We start from the raw sequence: 18,904 nt of genomic DNA on the forward strand, positions 1-18,904 counted from the left end.
CTCTTGTTGCCTTAGCTGTAATTCTGCTGCTGGCTGAATATTTGTGTCCCCATGAAATTCATAAACTGAAACCCTAATTTCCAATATGATGGTATTTGGTGGTGGAGATTTTCTTTGGAAAGTGTAGGTCATGAGGGAGGAGTTCTCATGAATGGAATTAGTGTCCTTATAAAAAAGACCCCATCATGTGAGGTTACAGCGAGAAGACAGCTGTCTGTGAACCAGGAAGGCCTTCTCACCAGACACTGAAGATGTTGGTGCTTTGATCTTGGACTTCCCAGAACTGAGAAATACATTTCTGTTGTTCATAAGATACTCAGTCTATGATAGTCTGCTCTAGCTGTCTGAACAGATTATGGCAGGCTCCATGGTGTTCACTGTTTCAGTATAATTTTTTCCCTTTGTCTCTTGGTTTGAGGCTTTCATACTGTGGGGAGAGCAGTTCAGAGCACCTAGGTCGGTACTTGTGTAGTGGTTCAGACTGGGAATTGACTGTTCCACCCATGGGCTGGGGTGGGCTGCTCTTTCCATCCCATACTCGGGGGCTGGTGGGCAATTTCATTTTTTAAAAAATTGAGTTTATTATCAGTATTGAAACTTCAGATGATTTTATTTGAAAAAGGACTTCTAACAACTCTGAAAATAAAAAAGCTACACACTTGGCCCAGGGTGCTAGGTGACAACCATTCCCGGGAGAGGAGAAGCAGCTCCCTTTCCAGTATGCAGAAGTCTGTCTACTCTCTTTTTGACTCCAGACACCAAAGCCTTCCTTTGTCACTGACCACCCCGTGTCCGGGTGTGTTCTCCTTATGGCTGACTTAAGAAGGAAGTCAGCTGTGTCTTGCAACTATGTCTCTATCAGTACAGTGGTCCCCCATATAGAAACTTTCCAGTTGCAAACTTTCAAAGATGCTTTCACAGTGTTTGCCATCACCGTCTCTGAGTGAAATCGCAGCGTGCCCTCCGTCTCCTGTTGCTGGCCATCCTTCGGCTGCACCACCTCCCTCGTCCTCTCCCTCCTCCAGGCTGGAACTCGTCTTCTCTGTTCACTGGATCCTAGCCCCTGTATGCCAGCTACTGTTCTGTGCTACTGTCCTTTTCAAGGTTCTGCACTTATAGTGCATTAAAAATGTTTTCTTCACTTTTGTTTTTGATGTGTTATTTATGTGAAAAGTATTATAAACCTGTTACAGTACCGTACTATATAGCCAACTGTGTCAGTTTGGTACCTAGGCTGACTTTGCTGGACTTACCAACCTATGGGATTTACAAAGTGCCCTCAAAATGGAACTCGTTCATAGGTAAGGGACTAACTGTAGTTGGAAACCAAAGGTAGATGAATATGACAGCAGGATTAGCAAGAAATAAAAGAGAATAATGCTGAGTGGAAATAAAGAATACCATATGCACTTAATTTTCAGACAAAATGTGGCTTTTCCAAAACAATACCACCTGTCTAGTTAACTCATTTTGGTTATCATCTTGGCTCCTGTGGATGCTTGAGTTTTTCTGCCTCAGGCAAGTTGGGCCCTAAGTCAGAGGAGTTCTTGAGGTTTTGAGTAATTTAGAATCTATCTGAGCCTCAGTTTCATCATCTGAGAAACCAGAACAATAAAACTGCCTCATGTAGAAATGAAAACCAACTGAAATTGGGGAGGAAAGCATTATGTGAACCATAAAGTGTTACTAAAGTGTGTCATTTATTTGTAGGGTTAAACTTTCCCTTCATTAATTTTCCATTTTATACAGGAAATTCTTTTTTAACATTTTCAAATTGATGCGAATTCTTTGTGCATGCGTGCTCAGTCATGTCCGACTCTTTGCGACCCCATGGACTTTAACCTGCTAGGCTCCTTTGTCTATGGGATTCTCTAGGCAAGAATACTGGAGTGGATTGCCAATTCCTCCTCCAGGGAATCTTCACCCAGGGATCAAACCTGTGTCTCCTGCCTAAAAGTTCTTTGAGAGCATGAATCAAATAAATAAACCCCTCTACCCAGATCCCATTTCTGTGGTAATTCCCCCCATGTAGGAATGCTAGACTTCAAAAATAGCCGTAGTCATATTTTTGTGTAGTCCCCTCCATTTGGGTCCCTGTAGTAGCTTATTTTGATATATAGGCTATGGGAGAAGTGACACTGTGTGATTTCTGAGCCCAGGTCATGAGAAACCCTGGAGCTGATGCTTGTGTTTCCTGGAACACTTGGCCTAAGCAACAGTGGAGGAAACCTGACCCTTGTGATCCTGCCACTTTGTGAGGAAGCCCAGTCAGGCACGTGCAGGGGCTTCTGGAGGAAGAGAGATGCTCAGCCAGGCCCTCGCTGGCCCAGCTCAGGCACAGACATTTGAGGGAAGAAATATTCCTCTGACTGCAAGTCCCTGAGACATCCCAAATGAGAATCTGCCTGAGGACTTGAATCAGCATACCGTAAGAAATAATACTAAGTTCTTAAACCATTAAATCTTGGGAGTAGTCTGTTAGGTAATAATAAGTAACATGAATACCACATTAATCTACAAATTTAATGAGATCCAAATAAAGACACCAACAAGATATCAGAGCTAAACAAGCTGATTCCAAGATTCACATGGAGGAAATCAGTTGGCAAGAATAACCAGGGAAATTCTGAAAAAGACAAAACAAGATAAAACAATGAGGAAGGAGGTAGAGTGAAGGTGGTGAGCAACTTATAACTTTTTTGAAAATATAATAATTAAAACAATCTGATCCTGGAAACTCCTGGAGGTAGGAACTCTAGGGCAATGATGGGAGATAGAAACTCTAGAACATATGTAGAATTTAGTATATAATAACAATGATATTTCAAATCAAGAGAGAAAAGGCAATTACTTAATAAATGGTGTTTGCAAAGCTAAATGGTCATCTTGAAAAAGGTGAGGTTATATCCATACTTTACATCATACACCCAAATAAATTCCAGATAAATTAGACATTTAAACATAAAGAAAAAAACACAGTCTATTAAAACACCAAAATATTCCATGGGAGAATCACCTTTGAGTGGAAAGGTCAAAAGCCATACAATAAAATTCAACTACATTAAAACAAAACAAAACAAAACAAAACCCTGTACAGCAAATGCTACTATAAAGAAAGACAAATAATAATAATCTAGGAGAAAATGTTTGCAAGACATTCCCCAGTTAAAGGCTAAATTTTAATATGTAAGATGCATCTTCAAAATAACGCATAAACAAATAAGAAAATGAACAAAAAATGAATGCACAAAAAAGGAAATAAATGGCTCATAGACCCATGAAAATACGCCCAGCCTCATAATGAGAGCAATGCAAATTAGATATACCTAGAGAAGCCATTTTTCCTTATCAGATCGGCTGAGCTCCAAAAGTTTAATAGTACACCGTGTTGGCAAGGTTGTGAGAAAATAGGCCCTTGGAGTTTAAATTGGAGTTTAAAAGGGAACGACTGCTATGTCACTGGGTGAATATTGCAAATCTATAAACATTGCAAATGTATATGTCCTTTGACCCAGGAACTCTACTTTTAAGACTTTTTTCCTGTAGATTTACTTCTGTGGAATAACATACCTTAAAGATTTATCATAGCCAGAAATGGGAAGTAACCTAAATGTTTGTCCTTAGGAAAGTGTTTCAATAATAGAATATTCTGCAGCATACTGAAAAGAGGGAAAGTCTTGAACAGGGAACAACCCATGTTGGGTGTGTGTGTAAACTGCAGGGTATGCAACACTGTGTATACAGTGTTCTATAGAACTTGTCAGAGGAGGAAGGCTATGCATACACATGTCTTTGCATGCATATGAGTTAAATATTTCAATAAACACACACAGTAGTTGATATCATTGGGTGCCTTTGGATAGAGAAATTAAGTGCCTGGAGGTCACAGCTAGGAGAGAAACATCACATTTGTACTTTTTGAATGTACTGCATTTTATAAAATTAAGTGAATAGTATATATCTAAAGATTTAAATAACATAAATTTCAAGAACAACAAACTGTGATGATAGAGGTCAGAATTGCTCTACCTCCATAGGGAGATATTTACTGGGGAGGGGCGATGGGCATCATTTCAGAGGCCAGCAGGGATGTCCTATGTCTTCTGTCTTGAATTGGATGGTGGTTCTGTTGCAGTCAGGGGGACCCCCCTTCCAGGGCCCAAGAGTGGGGTCTTGTCTAATGCTTTAAAATGAATTGTCCCAGGAGACACATGTGCTGACGAAATAAAAGACTTTGTTGGGAAGGAAATGGCAGAGCAGCAGGGTCAGTCACCCAGCAGCTCTGTTCTGCCATGTGGCTCACAGTCTTGGGTTTTATGGTGATGGAGTTAGTTTCTGGGTTGTCTCTGGCCATTCAGTCTGACTTAGGTTTCCTCCTGGTGGCGCGCACATCACTCAGCCAAGATGGAATCCACCCCGGAGGATTTTAGAGGGTTGGTAGTTTTATAAAACTGTTAGGAAAACCACTGACCGAAACCTCCCACCCTGGCCAGACACCACAGTAACAATTTGCATGAATTATCTTAGAACAGAATATCATATCCTAGTAAGGAGCATGAAACTAACAAGCCACCACCAACCAGGAGAATTCAGGAAAGGTCAAAAGGAGACAGGAGACGCCAGTCTGCATGTACTACCAACCCCCTGGAATCCTCCTGATTGGATTCCATCTCAGCTGAGTGGTGCGTGTGCCAGTAGGAGGGAACACATATATATGGGCTTTCCTTGTAGCTCAGCTGGTGAAGAATCTGCCTGCAATGCAGGAGACCCCAGTTTGATTCCTGGCTTGGGAAGATCTGCTGGAGAAGGGTTAGGCTGAAGGAGGAAACAGACAGAACAGGCTCCTTCTTGAAAGCAGAACTCAATCTTAGGCGGAACTGTGGACTTTGATCTATATGCCCAGTATCTATGGAAACGACATACCAACTGGAAAACCAGGCCCCCGGAAGGAAGAGGAAGGAAGAGCCTCAGTGCTCGTACCTAGACTCTCCGTCGCCTAAAAGAATACCCTAATTATCTAACCAAATAGAATCGTATATTCTGTTATGCTTATTGGGGTATGACCACAGGCCTGTTGATAATTGTCTACTGTTAACTACCTAGGCTTAAGGCATATGAATCACTGGTTAACTTTGATCATATCTTTCTTTTCCTTTGTTCAGACTGCTGCTGCTGCTGCTAAGTCACTTCAGTTGTGTCCGACTCTGTGCGACCCCATAGACGGCTCCCCTGTCCCTGGGATTCTCCAGGCAAGAACACTGGAGTGGGTTGCCATTTCCTTCTCCAATGCATGAAAGTGAAATTGAAAGTGAAGTCACTCAGTCGTGTCTAACTCTTAGTGACTCCATGGACTGCAGCCTACTAGCTCCTCCATCAATGGGATTTTCCAGGCAAGAGTACTGGAGTGGGTTGTTCAGATTAGTTTCAGGGAATTTGGGGAGGTGAGTTTGAGCACGTACACTTAGGGTATATAAGGTTTTCACAGAAACTGGTTGGGGTCCTTGGCTAAGAGGAGACTTTGTCTTGGGCCCGCCGGTGTAATAAACTGCACTCCACTATCTGCATTGTCCTTCTGAGTGAGTTTGTTTCCCGGAACACATGGCTACAACAAGGCTACCCACTCCAATATTCTTGTGCTTCCCTGGTGACTCAATTGGTAAAGAATCTGCCTGCAATGCGGGAGATCTGGGTTCACTCCCTGGGTTGGGAAGATCCCTTGGAGAAGGGAATAGCTACCCACTCCAGTATTCTGGCCTGGAGAATTCCATAGACTGTATATCCATAGGGTCGCAAAGAGTCAGACACGACGGACTTTCACTTCACTACACTTCATATATACACATATTTGTGCACTTTACAGTATAATATACTGTATATTTTATAAATATATAAAAATATATATAAAAATATAAGTATATTTTAAAAAATGAATAATTAGAATAATGGGAAAGGAAATGAACACATACAATTAAACTGAACATTCTGTAGAACCCTTGTTCACTCTAGTCTTGTCTTAGTTGAGTCACATAATTTCTGCTCACTTGACTTTTAGTTTTGTAGAGTTTCATATGAGTATATATATATGTATTTGTGTGTGTGTACACAAAGAAGCAGTGATGCAAAGGGAAGTTATGGCCAATGTGTAGTGTTATTTCTTATTAAAAATAACCTTTGTTGACTTCACTTGAGTGGCTGGTTATTCCATTTTCCTATAGTCATGCTGTGTTGGTAAGTGACTCATGATTACCTATTTGTTCAGGTGTAAATAGACCAAGTCACACATACTTTTAAGAATTTGATATTGAACTTGGCTTCCACATAGAATGAGTTGCTAAACATTAGCTTGGTACAACTTTGAGTAATTTACAATGAGTCAGCAAAAGCTTAACTGGGAGAGTGTGAACCAATGACAAATGCCTTTTGAAACGCAACTTTGATCTGGACCAGATTACTGCCGGCTTCCATTCTGCAATGTCTGTCTTTGCTTTTGGCGTAACAAATACATTTTCCTGCATTGAATATGTTTTCCTAGCAACAGTGGTGAGGTGCGGCAAGGCAACACATTTGGAACAATGTGTGTGTCCTAATGGAATAGGGTCTGGCCCCAGCAACAAAAGAGTCTGAAAGTGCTGAGTCACTGTGATCAGGTGATTTTCAGTGAAAAGATGTGGCGATCTTGACGCAAGTGCATTTCCTTTTGTGGAGTGAGTCTGGAGGCACTGTCACATGATCACCTTTCATTCACTAAAGCTCACTTTCCCGGTGCTTCTCCCTCTTACATAATAAAACAGCAACCCCCATCCCCTTGTTCCTAGGGGGAAACAATTTAGCCTTGCTGCCTCCAAGCCTCTGGACTAGATGCCCCAGGGAACCTTAGGCAGGGCTGATGGGTAGGACCTAGGACTGATGCTCAGGATCAGACCCAGACAGAGAGAGCTGACTGGCAGTTGCCAAGGGGGAGAGGGCATGGGGCAGGGAAGGACTGGGAGTTTGGGATGAGCAGATACAAAAATACATCCTATTTTAAATAGGATGGATAAACAACAAGGTCCTACGGTATAACACAGGGAACTGTATTCAATATCTTGCCATAAACCATAATGGAAAAGAATGTATAGTATAACTGAGTCACTTTGCTGTACAGTAGAAATTAACACAACTTGTAAACCAACTATACTTCAATAAAGTTAAAAAAAACACAGATTTTGGGTTACTGAGCAAAGGTGTGTGTGTGTGTGTGTGTGTTGTGCATTTGTATGTATCTGTGTGTTCTTAACCTCACTAGTAGGTGGTTCAGAAGCTTACTCAATACTGAACACAGTAGCAGTATTTCAAGTTGCTTTAGAGAGAAAATTATGAAAAAATAATCTCTAGGAGCCAGACAACTTTCTGGAAATCCCTCATGATAACATCAAGGTCCACCCGGCAAGTTGGTTATTTGTGGCAGAAGTGAGGTGACAAAGAGGCTGGAAGGATCAACAGACACCGTCTTTCTTGGAGCGGTGTTAATAGTCATCCTGCAGCAGGCAATGCTAAGATCACCGAAGAACATCCTGAGTGATGGGTATCCTTTCAGGATAAAAGAGGGGCTCGGGAAGCCCTTGTGTTGTTACTCTGCCTTTGGTGGCAACTATTGAACTGGACTGTCCTTACCTGCCTGGTCTTTGGACAGGGAACTCCTTAGTGAAGTGGCCATACTGAATTCATCTGTGGACCCCTAATGTCTACGGCAAATGTCCTGTTGAATTAATGAATACATCCATCTATCCTCTACTTTTTATCAAAGCTCTGAGATACGATGAAGAAAACTAGAGTCTCTACTTGGGTTTTGGATCCTTCTGTATTCTACACTCACATGATCCTACACATCAGTGTTAACTATGCCTGCCACAATTACTCCTATTGCTAAGTTGGCCTTCAGTCTTCACATGTACAAGTGTAACTGACTTTGGTAATTTTCTCTCATCACAGTCCCTGGTTCCTCCCTTTTCATTGTAAGCATATCCAGGTGGCCTTTGTGTAACAGTATGAACTGTGGTGTTGGAGAAGACTCTTGAGAGGCCCTTGGACTGAAAGGAGATCCGAAACCAGTCAATTCTAAAGGAAATCAATCCTGAGTATTCATTGGAAGGACTGATGCTGAAGCTCAAACTCCAGTACTTTGGCCACCTGATGTGAAGCTAACTCATTAGAAAAGACCCTGATGCTGGGAAACATTGAAGGCAGGAGGAGAAGGGGATGACAGAGGATGAGATGGTTGGATGGCATCACTGACTCAATGGGCATGAGTGTGAGCAAGCTCCGGGAGATGGTGAAGGACAGGGAAGCCTGGTGTGCTGCAGTGCATGAGGTTGCAAAGAGTTGGACATGACTGAGTGACTGAACAACAACATGAGGTTTTATTTGTATGATCCCCTCTATTTTCTGCACAAATGTTTGTTTCTCAGGTTTTCTGTTTCTTCTGCACATTTTTCTAATGACTGAGGTCATGAAAGCAGACCTTGAGAGCTGATTTCATATCTAGGGCTCTGGTTAGACACAGCCTCAGGGAATTGTGGCGGGTTTATAGTCTCTTCTTATTTAAAAAAAAAAAATCCCTTCCTTGACCTCACTTCAGTGTCCAGTTGCCATGTCATTTTCCACAAGTGTTTTGACCCAATGTCTAGTGAAGAAATTGACGTTTCCACCCTCGTCTCCTCTCTGCCCACGACTTATCAGAACACACTGCTTTCTCTAAAGCCTGGTGTTTTTCTTCTGTCCTTGATCCAGTGAGCTGTTTTCATAGCCCTCCTTCATGCTTACTTAATCGGTTTAACACTGGTAAAATGACAAACAAAACCAAACCCCCAAACCCAAAGTGTTCCCTCTTTTGAGATGGTCTCCCCGTTCTGACATCCATAACCCCGAGTCCCTGGGCACTTTGTGAACCTACCTGGCGATTTTTCAAGGGCGTTCTCGCGCTTAGCATCCTTCCGCTTTCCAGGTGAGCCCACCACCCTCCTCCCTCTGCAGGGCCACGTGTGTGTGGTCCGCTCTCAGCTCCGTGTTTTTATCTCACTCAAGACACCCTTAACTCCACAGTCCCTTGGTTTTCTAAATCTGTTTTTAAAAATTTGTATTTCTGTATGTATTTTTGGCTATGCCGAGTCTTCGTTGCTGAGCGGACTTTTCCCTAGTCGTGGCGAGCGGGGCTAGTCTCTGGTTGTATTCCGCGGCTTCTCACTGCAGTGGATTCTCTCGGAGCACAGGCTCTAGGTCATTTGGCTTCAGTAGTGGCGCTGGGCTCAGGAGCTGCAGCTCTGGGCTCGAGAGCACAGGCTCAATAGCTTCGGCGCTTAAGCTTCATCATTCTGCAACATGTGGGATCTTCCCAGACCTGCGGGTGGATTCTTTACTACTGAGCCACCAGCGAAGCCTATTCTAAACCTATTCTAAAACCTCCTTCTCTTCAAGGAGAAACTTGTCTCCTTAATCTTTCCCTACTCTGATGGCTCCCTCAGGGTTTGTGTGAACCCTGTTTTCTTTGTATTAACATAATACTAATTTATCAACACATGTATATTTTTGGATAAATATTCATTAGCTTTTGTTTTTTCATGAATGCATATTGCTCCCTAAGACCCTTTTTTCTATTTGTGTTTTTTTCCCCAAAATGCATCGTACCATCTCCCAAACAGTGGACACTCGCAAAATGTTGGTTAAAGTGGATAATAATTAAAAGTGTAATATTTACTTCTGTCAGCTGAGTAAATATTTAACTTAATATGAGTCCGAGCCTGTTTGTCTGGACACTGCCACTTCCTGCTTGTGGGAAACTTGTCTGTTGCTGACTTCTTGCTTCTCTGGTCTTCTTTTCCTACCACGCTCAGATGTAGAGCATGGTGGGTATGAAGTTGACCAAGACATTGTTCCTAAGGATTTTGTTACCCAGGTCATATGCCAATGTATCATAAAAACCAAGCACTCACTCACCAGGCTGGATACTTATGAGAGAGATGATGAGGTTATCTGGGAGAGATGAAACCCCCAGAAGTGTCTAACGCCAGATGGCTGGAGTTGAAGTTCAGGTTTTGCTGTATTCTAGCTGTGTGGTTTAGGCCAAGTGACTTCATTTCTCTGTGCCTCCATTTCTTCTGCTATAAAATGGGGGTGATGATAATTGTACCGATCCTCCAGCGTTGTTACGAGGATTCAGTGACAGTGTATGCACTGCACGAAGCACTCTATAAGTGCTAGCTGCTACTGCCACAGCTGTTGTTTAAGTTTGCCTTGAATCTTTATATGTGTATGTGGATTCAGATGTTACACGTAGATTCACGAAAATGAGTTGTTAGGTTCATTCATCCTTAAGAAATAGATTCTGGAAGGCCAGGATAGCACCCACCAAGGTTTACTGCAAAGGCAATGCCAACTCCAGAAAGGGTGGAGAAGAGTGAAAACTCCTTCCTATTCTAGCAGCTCTGCACTCTTGAACACTGTTGATGTGAAGACCAAGAAAGGCAGAAGGACCAGTCCAAATTAAAGGGACTCCTAAATGTGATTCATGATCCATGCTTGTTCCCAGAGTACTCTAAAGGACATTACTGGGGAAACTGGAAGAATTGGAATACAAGCTGAATGGTTGGTAATGATTGTTGTATCAGTGTCAGATGTCTAAGTTTGATAAATGTAATGTGATTATGTAAAAGAATGTTCTTATTTTTGTAGTGTGTGTGCACACATGTGTGTGTGTGTGTAAGTGTGTGGACATGTGGGGAGAGAGAAAAAGAGAGTGAGATGAGGGGAGAGAGACTGGGAAAGTGAATGTGGCAAAACACTAGCGTTTGATGAATCTGAGTTATATAGGCTTTTGGTCTAATTTTTGCAACTTTTCCATAAATTTGAAATTAATCCAAAATAAAAAGTGAAAAAATTTGTCCTATGATTTGGAGACCCAGTTTTCCAATTTGAAAAATGGATTAATTTTACTTTATGGTCTTTGGGAATGACGGTAATATTTTCTGAGTTGCAAACTGGGGAATCTCTTAAGTTTTAAATGTTTTAAAAATCTTGTGGGGACTTCCCTGGTAGTCCAGTGGCTGGGGCTCCATGCTTCCAACACAGGAGGTTTTGGTTGCCTCTCACCCCTCTTTTTCATGCTCTTGACTTGAAAACAGGCTGGTTATCCTGTAATATGTTGCTTGATTATTGATTTGACTGATTGCTTCCTGGTGGTGATCTTTGAAATTGTCCTTAATTCCTTGTATTTCCTGAAAGTTAGAAGTTAGAACTAAAGCCTTAACTAGATTCTGTTTAGCTTTTTTTTTTTTTAGTTTATTTTTAACTGGAAGATAATTGTTTTCCAATATTGCGTTGGCCTTTTTTTTTTTTAAATTGGAAGATAATTGCTTTCCAATATTGCATTGGTTCCTGCTATACAATAATGCGCATCAGCCCTGAGTACTGGTATGGCCCCGTCCCTCCTGAACCTCCCCCTCATCCCACTCCTCCAGGCTGTCACAGAGCACACCGCTGAGCTCCCTGCGCCCATACAGCAACTTCCCATGGCTCTCTATTTCACACGGGCAGGAATACTTGACAAGTGGTGCGTGTACTTCATCATCATAAGATACCTGATCTTTGGCCTTCACACTTAGAGCAACACTAAGACTGATCACTGGCTTTAGGTGATGGCAGCTTGATGGCTTTGTAAAGTTCCCCGTCAACTGTCTTCTAATCCTTTTATCATCACTGTTTATTATTGCATGAAGCAGTTGCTTCATGAGAGTCAAAAATGTATTTTTCTAATTAGATCATTTCCATTTTTATGGTTGGAATTATTAATTTTTTAAAAGATTTTTTTAATCGCTGGTTGGGGAACTAACATCCCACATGCTGTGCAGTGCAACCGAAAAAGAAAAATAAAAGCAAGCAAATAAAAAGTTTTAAAAAATTCAATTTAAAAATAAATAAAAATCCTGTAAAGATGACATTAAGGCACATTAACAGATACACTCAGTCCAAGATGACTGAGCAACTAACACACACATCATGGTTGAAACTTCCAATTCATCCAAAGTGCTCAACATAAAAACTAAATGTTCTTAAAAATGTATAAATTCTTAGTATAAAAATACTCCAAAGTAAAAAGGCAAAGTCATGGGTTTTTTTTAGTTCTGAAATATTCATATTCATAGAATAAAAATCTGTAAGCACATTTTATCATCTTTGATGTATAGTTTCTTTTTCTGTGTCATATTCAGCTGTTAAGTTCTCGTCAAGATAAGCTTTTACGATACAAAGTTAATTTTAAAATCAAATTACCAATAGCAGGGAATGTTAAAAACACGACAAATGGGCTACCAGTTTAAAATGCAACGTGTTCTCATGCAACACATAAAATTATTATACAGCCAGCATCTCACCCGGACACTGAAAAATGATGAATCCACAGAACCGTGACACTGGAAAGGAAGCGGAAGCAGCAGTCGGAATCTGAGAGGAAACACCATTAAGTGAAAATCTTATGGAGCCTGACTGACAGTCCCTGGCAGGAGCAGTCACAGCTTTGCCCCCTGACATGGAAAATCTTGCTGGTGGTTGAGAGAGCCTTCTGCCTACTTCCTGCTTCAGGAACCTATGATCTTTATCAGCCAGAGCACAAGGCAGCCATTCTACTGCTGTGAAGGTTAAAAAATAAAAGGGACAACAGTGTAATTTACAAAAGGAAGAAAGAAGAAGGAAGAAGAATAAAAATTAAAATTGTCATTTTATTAACATTAATGTCATTCAAAGCAAAAATAATTTGCCAGAAAAGCAAGGGTCTTCTCATATTGATAAATGATACAATCCACAATGAAGATGTAAAGTTTGTGAACCTTTATAAAATAAGACAGACAGGCTTAAAATAGAAAAGGAAAAAAAAATTATGGAAAATCAAGGAGAAACTGGCAGAAATATGAATTGTGGTAAGAGGCATTGACATGTCTTTCTCAAGATTTGGAGACTGAAGAATAAAATAAGATTCAATCAGTAGGTTGATATTAAACGATGTATCTTACAAGTAAGGGTTACCCTATGCCTTTGACTGTAGACAGACTGGCTTCACAGCCTCCAGTTCAGCTGCCAGATCCTGGACCAAAGTCCTCCCTCCACCCCTGCTCCCCACTGGGCTCCGCATCTGGGCAGTGTTTGTTGCCTGAACAGCAGGGCACCTGTGCCTCGTGCCCTCAGGCCCCCAGCCACCCCACCCTCCTTCCCTGCTGAACCCTGATGCTTGGCAGCTCTAGCGAACTGCTCCTGTTCTTTGCTGAAAGGGCTGTGATGAAATTTCGCTTCCTTTTGCTTGTTTAAAATTAAAATTAGCTATTTTCTTAGGAAAATGGTTATATACTAGGTCACAAACAGAATTTTACTACATAATAAAAATGAGAAAATGCAGAAGCCACATTGATAGGGTCATAGCTAACATATACTATAAGTTCAAACAAAACTCTTCAATCCATGACTTATGTAACAATTTCCAAAATGAAGTCTTAGAACATTTGTGTTTTGGAAACTTCAGTTTATAATCTGCAGAAGGATATTCATTACAACCATGTTTGTAACAACCAAATGTTGGCAAAACCCAAATGTTTGTCAATAGGGAACCTGGGACATCTGTCAATGGAGAATTATGCAGCTGTAACTGACGAGTGTGTATAAGTTTGTTACTATCTCATCTCCATATATTCTGCAGGATGCATTATTATCTGAAAAAAGCAAGGTGGAGAAAATATATGTAATATGCTACCATTCACTCAAAAAAATGTGCCAAGAATATGAATATCTCTTTGCTTATATTTAAGTCACAGCAAGAAAATAAGAGCATAATAAAAAAAGTGAAAAAATATAAAAAATTGGTTACCTGCCCTGGGAACAGGGTGGAGGAAACATGAATAAAAATCTTACTTTTTGATTATACCTTGTTTTGTAGATTGGACTTTGCAACCATGTGAAGATTTTTCGTGATTATGAAATCAAATTAAATTTAGAAATAATTCCTAAAAACAGCAAAATAAAGATTACTGTGTTAAGTTAGTGACTTTACTATACAGAGAGGATTATTTCAAGTGACTTAAAAAAAGCCCAGTAATTTAATATATAAACCTAGTGGGATATGGAGAAGGCGATGGCACCCCACTCCAGTACTCTTGCCTGGAAAATCCCATGGATGGAGGAGCCTTGTAGGCTGCCGTCCATGGGGTTGCTAAGAGTCGGACACGACTGAGTGACTTCACTTTCACTTTTCACTTTCATGCATTGGAGAAGGAAATGGCAACCCACTCCAGTGTTCTTGCCTGGAGAATCCCAGGGACAGTGGAGCCTGGTGGGCTGCCGTCTATGGGATCGCCAGAGTTGGACACAACTGAAGCGACTTAGCAGCAGCAGCAGCAGCAGTGGGATATATTCTGAGGATAAACAGAACTGCAAACAGCTTTAAGCCGCTTTCAATTATCATGCTGTTTGTAATAATGTTAGCATTGCTGTTTTGAAACTATGGTATATAGTACAAGATATGGCAAATAAGTAATTATGTTTATATTAATAAAAATCAAGGGGTTAGCATGAGAAAAATATATGAAATCAAAGAATAGCTAACCAAATAAACCTAAACTTGAACTGAAAACATCAGTATGATCTCAGAATGTATTGCTCTTAAAAAACAAAAAGAAAAACAAAGAGAAAAACAAACAAACAAAAAAAACCCTTATTCCTACCTCTGGCCGCCAAAAAAGCCTAGAAATAATGACTGTCTTAGTAGTGATGTGAACCGATAGAACTTGGACTGTGTTTCCTGTTACTATTTTCCACTAAAAGGAGCCTGAATTCTTGAAGAAATAGCTAATTTCAAGACTGGGGCAGGAAAAATTCAAGAAGGTCCTGGGACATATTGTCATATGATAAAAGCAAAAATTTTTCAATGACCATCAAAATAATGACAAAAAGAACTCAGAAGTCAATCTGAATGGATTTTCACTGGCCAAAAATGGGAGCATTTGGGCTATGGATTGAAACTCAGGCCTTCCTAGGTGGTACTAGTGGTAAAGAACTCGCCTGCGGATGCAGAAGATGTTAAGTTACATGGGTTCGATCCCTGAGTCCAGAAGATCCCCCAGAGACGGGTACAGCAACCCACTCCAGTGTTCTGTCCTAGAGAATCCCTTGGACAGAGGAGCCTGGCTGACCACAGACCATGGGGTCACAAAGAGTCGGACATGACTGAAACGACTTGGCTTGCAGGTATGTTTAAATCTATGAGTTCGTAAAAAATAAAGAACTCCTGATCACCTATAGTGGATTCCGAGAATTGGCAAATAAAAGGAAAGAATCAAAGGTTTATCTTATGTTTCTTATACCTTGGGGTAATCAAATAGTCGACAAGAAAAAGTTTCTGTATTGTAGAAGCATTTCTGCTAATAAGTGAATAAAGAGTGGAGAAGGCAATGGCACCCCACTCCAGTACTCTTGCCTGGAAAATCCCATGGACGGAGGAGCCTGGTAGGCTGCAGCCATGAGATCGCTAAGAGTCGGACCCGACTGAGCAACTTCACTTTGACTTTTCACTTTCATGCATTGGAGAAGGCAATGGCAACCCACTCCAGTATTCTTGCCTGGAGAATCCCAGGGACAGGGGAGCCTGGTGGGCTGCCGTCTATGGGGTCGCACAGAGTCGGACACGACTGAAGCGACTTAGCAGCAGAGTGAGGGAATATTTGCATGCTCTAATGAAATAATGAACATGGACAAAAATTCCTAACACTACACAAAGAAAGACAACTGGGCATTACGTATCTGCTAACGAAAAGTCCTGTCATTATCACCAGTGATGTCTTCTAGCTAAAATATCCAGTCTGTTATTCAGTCTGTGTCCAACTACCCATTGGAGAATGAGAACAGAGAGTGCGGGGGACAGCCAACAGATGAAAAGACACCACGTGGATGCAGTCAGGAATACCCAGAGTGCTGGAAATTCTCCAGAACAAATCACCCTGGTATCCTCACCATGTAAATGGCAAGAAGGGGAGAGTGGGTAGCAATCACTGTCCATGCTCACCCCGGTCTTCTGTATCCTTCACTGTGCTCAGCCTGACTTCCAATGGTCACTGGCTCCTCTTTGTGCCAAAGGAGTTTTCCCCCTGAACCGTGGGAGGCTGCTCTGTCCAATTTTGAAAGGTCAGGAGTGCCAGGAAATCAATGCCCGCAGAAGCAGCCCTCAATCAATGATTAAATCAAGTGGGTGAATAAGTATCCAGCTTTTTCAACTCTCAGGGAGATAGTCCTGAGGGGCGTATGTGTGTGTGTTAATCCCTTTTCCAAGAATTCCCCTGAAAGGATTAGGCTTCTATTCTGCACTGGTAAATGGTTAAATGGCCTTGTTGGTTTACATTTAATACTCGTTGTTGGTTGTGTTCTCCCCCTGACTCCCCTCTCTCTTTCCCTTGTGGTGTTCCCTGAACTTAAACTCCATGGATCTGAATCCTGTCTTACGGTCTCTTTTTGGAGGAACTCAAACTATAGCAGAGGAAGAACTTTAGCTTAAAAGTGACTTACGAGGCAGGGAAATTTGCACACTGACTGGATATTTGATAACTATATAGAAATTTTTTTTTTTGGTGTTTTATTTAGGTGGCATAGTGCTATTATGCTTGTATTTAAAATCAAAAGTAAATAATAAAATTATACAGATAAAATGTTATGATATGGGCAATTTGATTTCAAATAATATGGAGTTGTGGCTGGGAATACAGTATAAGACTGACAATGAGCTGACAATTTTTAAAACTGGGTTATGGGTGTGTGAGGATTCATACTTTTTTGTGTACTTTTGTATATGCTGGAAATTTTCCCTAATTAATTACCAAAAAAAGCGCTCCCAGGGTGTTGTTTATAACTACTTGGTGCTTGATACTACGTTGCACAGAGTAAGCCAAGAGGCACTCAAAACATTGTTGTTGAATTAACATGTTGTGTCTTATGTTGGGGATACCAAGGCAAATACCGTTGATGTTAATACTTTTAACTGACATACCAGAAAGCTTATGTAGAACAGGGGGGAAAAAAGTCATTGAATCAATTTGAATGATGTCAGCTTTTAAAAATTTCTTGTTTGTCCTATCACTAATTAAAATTTTTCTTTGGCTTATGATTATTCATCATCTGTGGCTTGAAGTTATTCTTCAGTTGTGAATGTTTTTATTGTAATGCTTAAGTGCTGGAATTTTTGGGGCATTTTGATGGCTCAATGGGACAGGATATGGGACAGAACACTTCAAGCAGGACTCAGAAAATCTGAGCTTGTGAGTGCTGAATCTTCAGGGCTATGTGTTTGAAATTTACAAGGTGACCGTTTTGTAGGAATCAAAACCTGATATAACTAACACTTTATCGAGAAAATCTTTAAAAGTATTTTACGTTAAGTGGAAGGGTAGGGTATATCTGAAGTCTGAAGCTTGTAAACAGAAACTTACAAGCAATTCCTACAGAAATTCTTTATCTTAAAATAGTATAGATAGAGATGTATGTATAAGTCCCTAAAAAATCCTGTCACATCCCAGGAGTTCACACAGGCTGAGATTTGCTTTTTGTAGGATTTTCTAGTGATATGACAATCCTTGTTTTCAAGCTATTAATTTGACATATCAGTATTCAGTTTGATATAATATTAATATAAATATCATAATAAGATGTGACTTTGATTGTAGGAAGACTCACTAGAAGATTATGAGAAGTGCAAAGGAATATTTTTGGAATGTCCTTCAAATGTCCTTAAACTGGAAAAAGTGAAAATTTAAATATTATATATATAAAAAGTCTAGCTATTTTTTCACTTCCTCTTAACAAAGTTGGTACCAAAGTAACTAAATAGCTTCATATAGTAGACAATTTTTTCTTGGATTTATTCCTAGTTCTATTTCATGTATTTTGTTTTCCACCAATATGTAATTTATGTTATCAAGCTCTATTTTATAAAACCGTCTAAGTGGCTTATTATTCTTTATAGAAAATGGTGTGGGAGTAACTAATTAGCCTACTAGTTAAATTTTAAAACTGTAACCCAGTAGATAAAGATTGCACAACATTGTTCTCATAGATTGTTATCCTCACAGTAACATTCATGGAATTTCTTTTCTTTTAACAATTTTTTGCAGTAATATTTATTTACTTTGACTGCACTGTGTGGCATGTGGGATCTTAGATCCCCGACCAGGGATTGAATCTGTGCCCCCTGCATCGGGAGTGCAGAGTCTTAACCACTGGACCAGAAAATAAATTCTGGTACCCAGAATTTATTTTCTAAGGTATTTCAGAAAATGATATTCTCATTCACATCATGAGCTAGATTCACTCAAATTTACTACTTGGGTTTAGCTGTTTAGCCTGTATAATTAAATCCTAACAAGTTTGCTACTTCTTGGAATCCATCAATAAATGATGGATTTAATATTTCTGTTAACAAACAGTCAAAGAGATTTACTATAAGCTCTAAATAAGTAATTTAATTTCTTTAAGCTGTCAAGAAACTGTTTGGTTCCCCCAAAGGACTCTGAATCGGCTAAACATATTATTAAGAAAAACGACTGTCAACTTCCTTTCAACTCAGTAACATAAAAAAACATCTAAGACAATAGTTCATCCTAACGTCATTAAATTGTAATTCTCAGTAACTCCCAACTTTCTCTCACCATAAATTTTATCTGCAAAATTTCAATTTTGATCCTGATACAGAATGGTGCAGACTTCTACTGTTGCCCTTCCTTTGACCTTAGTGCTCCGCGGCTTCCTGAACCTTCTCTAAAGTTCTCATCTGAATCCATGGTAGAGCTTCCCTGGTGGCTCAGTGGTAGAGAATCAGCCTGCCAATGCAGGAGACATGGGTTCGATC

The 18,904-nt window shown here is 40.3% G+C and overlaps 1 long non-coding RNA gene across 1 annotated transcript in view; it reads left to right on the plus strand.

Moving 5' to 3' along the window:
• Positions 1-8,845: 8,845 nt before the first annotated feature.
• Positions 8,846-18,904, plus strand: part of LOC138984890 (uncharacterized) — a 34,593-nt gene continuing 24,534 nt past the window's right edge. The window contains exon 1 of the long non-coding RNA XR_011462123.1: positions 8,846-8,983. This is a non-coding gene — a long non-coding RNA (uncharacterized lncRNA). The remainder of the gene's footprint in view (positions 8,984-18,904) is intronic.

This window comes from Bos mutus, chromosome 23 (assembly GCF_027580195.1).
Source record: "Bos mutus isolate GX-2022 chromosome 23, NWIPB_WYAK_1.1, whole genome shotgun sequence".
NCBI classification, from domain to species: Eukaryota; Metazoa; Chordata; class Mammalia; order Artiodactyla; family Bovidae; genus Bos; species Bos mutus.